Source organism: Scylla paramamosain, chromosome 11 (genome assembly GCF_035594125.1).
Source record: "Scylla paramamosain isolate STU-SP2022 chromosome 11, ASM3559412v1, whole genome shotgun sequence".
Taxonomy (NCBI): Eukaryota; Metazoa; Arthropoda; class Malacostraca; order Decapoda; family Portunidae; genus Scylla; species Scylla paramamosain.
The window spans coordinates 8,280,001-8,285,571 of record NC_087161.1 but is presented as its reverse complement, the minus strand read 5'-3'; positions in this window follow the sequence as shown (position 1 = coordinate 8,285,571).

Here is a 5,571-nt window from a genome sequence, read left to right as displayed (position 1 = left end):
AGCATGTGAATGATGCAACTTATGCATGGATTGGTGAAAGTCCCATGAAATGTGCCAGACGGGAGATATCAGAGAGAAAAAAGTAAGGAAAGCAAAAAAATAAATAAAATAAAATAAATAAATAACGCAAGAGATGCATCGCCGCTGTGGACTGGAGAGATCAAAATGAGAGATGTCGGCTTGATTCCAATAAACACAGTGAATGGAATTCTCTTAGCACATACACAAAAGGAACACATCTCGTATGCATTAAACCAACATCGGAAGTGGAGGAAGAGAACAGAAAGAAAGAAATTAGCTGTCAGCTGCCATATTTCTGTCGGTGTGTTGTACAGTACGTAGCACTGTGGTGAAGGTACAATAAAATTTTTACCGTCTCTCCCCTGCATCCCATTCTTCCCTAGAGAAGATTCCTCTTAAAATATATCTGCTTTTACTATCATTTGCCGAGATAATCTTGATCCGTATTTGGCTGGCTTATTATAAATGTACTAGACCCGAAAATTGCGTTTGCCTCTAATGATAGCAACAGTTCAAGAGTCAGGAAATCTCGTGGGATGTGATGTCTAGCAGGAATAGGTGAAAATATCCTACACATTCCTGATAAGAACAAACCGTAATGGTCCGCCCTTAGGCACTCCCGGGCACTGAGAAATTAGTAACCTTCATTGAGCTTAGGAACCGAAAACAAAAAAAAAAAATAAAAATAAATAAATTAATAAAAAACTGAAGTATGCAACTACAATCTCTTAGGCGTCGAGACCATAACGATTTTCATATTATACTCGTACATACTATATAGATACATAGATACACAAATATAAATACATGCATATATATATATATATATATATATATATATATATATATATATATATATATATATATATATATATATATATATATATATATATATATATACACACACACACACACACACACACACACACACACACACACACACACACACATATATATATATATATATATATATATATATATATATATATATATATATATATATATATATATATATATATATATATATATATATATATGCACACACATAGAGTGCCGCTTCAAGGAACGGAGAACATCTGTGGAAAGTGAAGAGCGTCGAGGGAGGCCAGACTGTCCACAAGCAGAAATGCGAAACAACAGACAAACACAAGACACAGACAAAATTGACCATGTGAGAATTGTGTACGTGATGACACAGGAAGATAGATAATGTCAACTCATTTCGACTAAAGATTTAGGCATTGGGGATATGGGGGAGGTTTACTTGGAGCGAACTATGTGCGCCGAAAGACTACAACGACTGCTCATATCTGATACTGACTTCCAAAAAGGTATCATCACAGGCAATGAGACAAGGTCTATTACTATGATTCTGAAACAAAGGTTCAGTCGTTAGTGTGGAGGGGAGGGCTTGCCAAGGTTGGACCAAAATCAAAGTGCTGATAACTCTCCTTTGATCATGAAGCTGCAGTGTCATACTCGTACAGCTTGCAGGTCTTAAGCCGTCTCCATGATGCAATACACCACAAACAACGTAGTCTTCAAATCAATGGCAGCGCTACCATGAAAACGTACCCTCGCATATCCACAAACTTTTGGCAGTAAAACATCACATCACACAAGTGTAGCATTCACAGCCTCCTCTATACCTTGCTGAGTATGACTTTCTCCTGTCGAATGTATAATTTCACTCTTGAAACAGGAGAAAAAAAAAATAAATAAAAAAATAAAATATATATATATATATATATATATATATATATATATATATATATATATATATATATATATATATATATATATATATATATATATATGCTGAATAGATTCAAAGAAACACGGCACAGCAGCTTTACTCAGTAAGCAAAGAAGACTTCAGTAGGTGCTTTGAACTGTAGGATGAGGCAGAAGCCACCTGCCGAAACGATAGTTACTCCCAGTGAGGTCTAAAGCACTGTTCAGGGGTGCTGTGAACTTATCATTAAACCCAGCTGTGACCTCACTGAACGTTTCCCTTTCTGTCTCACAACACAAGGGGGCAGTCACAGCCTGCCCTCTAAAGACAACTCTCTTCATCCACACAAAACTACAAGCACCTAATAACACACACACCCTTCACTCAAAAATTTCAAAATTATCATGGTGACTCCTACACCAGCCTCGGAGTCCCTATCTGGGAAGGGGACTATAAATGCCCCCAGGTCGGACTGCCTTTCTGTTGACGCCCTAAGTGTCTTGACACTCCCCTCAACTTTTTCTTCATTAACTTATGCAACATTCGAGGTCTAAGATCTAATTTTCAATCTGTAGAACACCACCTCTCCTCTTCTAAACCTCATCTTCTTTTCCTCACTGAAACTCAGGTGTCTGAGGCAACTGACAGTAGCCCCTTCTCTGTTCCCTCCTACTTTCTCTATCTCATTTTCGATCCAAAGCTGGATGTTGCGCTTATGTGCGCAATGACTTAACCTGCTCTCGTGCCCATGCTCTTGAATCTTCCGAGTTTTCCACCATCTGGCTATGAATACAGAGTCACTCTCAAACTAAATTTATCTGTGCTGTATACATCTCACCTAACTCCTCTGACTATAAGAAATTCTTTGACTACTTAACTTCCAAAATGGAGCACATTCTGACCCTCATCCCTTTTGCAGAGATCTCCAATCTTGGAGATTTGAATGTTCACCACCAACTTTTGGCTTTCCTCTCCCTTCACTAACCATCCTAGTGAACTAGCCTTCAACTTTGCTATCCTTCACGACCTAGAGCAATTGGTGCAACACCCTACTCGTATTCCTGACCGTCTTGGAGATACGCCCAACATTCTTGATCTTTTCCTGACCTCTAATCCTTCTGCTTATGCTGTCACCCTTTCATCTCCGTTGGGCTCCTCCGATCACAATCTCATATCTGTATCTTGTCCTATTGCTCCAATCCCTCCTCAGGATCCCCTAAGGGAAGGTGCCTCTGGCGTTTTGCCTCTGGTAGTTGGGTGGACATGAGGAGGTATTTTGCTGATTTTCCTTGGAATGACTACTGCTTCCGTGTCAGAGACCCGTCTTTGTGTGCTGAGCGCATAACAGAGGTGATAGTGTCTGGCATGGAGGCGTACATTCCTCACTCTTTTTTCTCGACCTAAACCTTCCAAACCTTGGTTTAACACAGCTTGTTCTCGTGCTATACATGATAGAGAGGTGATCCACAAAAGGTACTTAAGCCTTCCATCACCAGAATATCATGCATCTTTATATTTCTGCCCTGAAATATGCCAAGTCTGTTCTCCAACTAGCCAAAAACTCCTTCATTAACAGAAAGTGTCAAAACCTTTCAAGATCTAACTCCCCTCGTGACTTCTGGCATCTAGCCAAAAATATCTCCATTAACTTTGCGTCTTCTTCTTTCCCTCCTTTATTTCAACCAGATGGGACCACTGCTATCACATCTATTTCTAAAGCTGAACTCTTCGCTCAAACCTTTGCTGAAAATTCTACCTTGGACGATTCTGGGCTTGTTCCTCCCCCTCCTCCCCCCTCTGACTACTTCATGCTACCTATTAAAATTCTTAGCAATGATGTTTTCCATGCCCTCGCTGGCCTAAACCCTCGGAAGGCTTATGGACCTGATAAGGTCCCTCCTATTGTTTTCCGAAACTGTGCCTCCGTGCTTGCACCTAGCCTAAACAAATTCTTTCAGCTCTGTCTGTCAACATCTACCTTTCCTTCTTGCTGGAAGTTTGCCTACATTCAATCTGTTCCTAAAAAGGGTTAACGTTCTAATCCTTCAAACTACCGTCCTACTGCCCTAATTTCCTGCCTATCTAAAGTTTTTAATCTATCCTCAACAGGAAGATTCTTAAACATCCATCACTTCACAACCTTCTATCTGATCGCCAGTATGGGTTCCGTCAAGGCCGCTCTACTGGTGATCTTCTGGCTTTCCTTACTGAGTCTTGGTCATCCTCTTTTAGGGATTTTGGTGAAACTTTTGCTGTTGCCTTGGACATATCAAAAGCTTTTGATAGAGTCTGGCACAAAGCTTTGATTTCCAAACTACCCTCCTACGGCTTCTCTCCTCTCTGTAACTTCATCTCAAGTTTCCTTTCTGACCGTTCTATTGCTGTTGTGGTAGACGGTCACTGTTCTTCTCCTAAATCTATTAACAGTGGTGTTCCTCAGGGTTCTGTCCTGTCACCCACTCTCTTCTTATTATTCATTAATGATCTTCTAAACCAAACTTCTTGTCCTATCCACTCCTACGCTGATGATACCACCCTGCACTTTTCCACGTCTTTTCACAGACGTCCAACCCTTCAGGAGGTAAACGTTTCACGCAGGGAAGCCACAGAACGCTTGACTTATGATCTTTCTAAAATTTCTGATTGGGGCAGAGCAAACTTGGTATTGTTCAATGCCTCAAAAACTCAATTCCTCCATCTATCAACTCGACACAACCTTCCAGACAACTATCCCCTCTTCTCCAATGACACTCAACTGTCCTACTCTTCTACACTGAACATCCTTGGTCTGTCCTTTACTTATAATCTGAAATGGAAACTTCACATCTCATTTCTAGCTAAAACAGCTTCTATGAAGTTAGACGTTCTGAGACGTCTCCGCCAGTTTTTCTCACCCCCCAGCTGCTAACTCTGTACAAGGGCCTTATCCGTCCATGTATGGAGTATGCTTCACATGTCTATGGGGGTTCCACTCATACTGCTCTTCTAGACAGGGTGGAATCAAAAGCTTTTCGTCTCATCAACTCCTCTCCTCTAACTGACTGTCTTCAGCCTCTCTCTCACCGCCACAATGTTGCATCTCTAGCTGTCTTCTACCGCTATTTTCATGCTAACTGCTCTTCTGATCTTGGTTACTGCATGCCTTCCCTCTTCCCGCGGCCTCGCTGCACAAGACTTTCTTCTTTCTCTCACCCCTTTTCTGTCCACCTCTCTAACGCAAGAGTTAACCAGTACTCTCAATCATTCATCCCTTTCTCTGGTAAACTCTGGAACTCCTTGCCTGCTTCTGTATTTCCACCTTCCTATGACTTGAATTCCTTCAAGAGGGAGGTTTCAAGACACTTATTCATCAATTTTTGACCACTGCTTTGACCCTTCTATGGGACTGGCATTTCAGTGGGCATTTTTTTTTTTATTGGATTTTTGTTGCCCTTGGCCAGTGTCCTTCCTACATAAAAAAAAAAAAAGACGGTCACTGTTCTCCTAAATCTATTAACAGTGGTGTTCCTCAGGATTCTGCCCTGAGAGAACTCTCTTCTTATTATTCATTAATGATCTTCTAAACCAAACTTCTTGTCCTATCCACTCCTACGCTGATGATACCACCTTGCACTTTTCCACGTCTTTTCATAGACGTCCAACCCTTCAGGAAGTAAACATTTCACGCAGGGAAGCCACAGAACGCTTGACTTATGATCTTTCTAAAATTTCTGATTGGGCAGAGCAAACTTGGTATTGTTCAATGCCTCAAAAACTCAATTCCTCCATCTATCAACTCGACACAACCTTCCAGACAACTATCCCCTCTTCTTCAA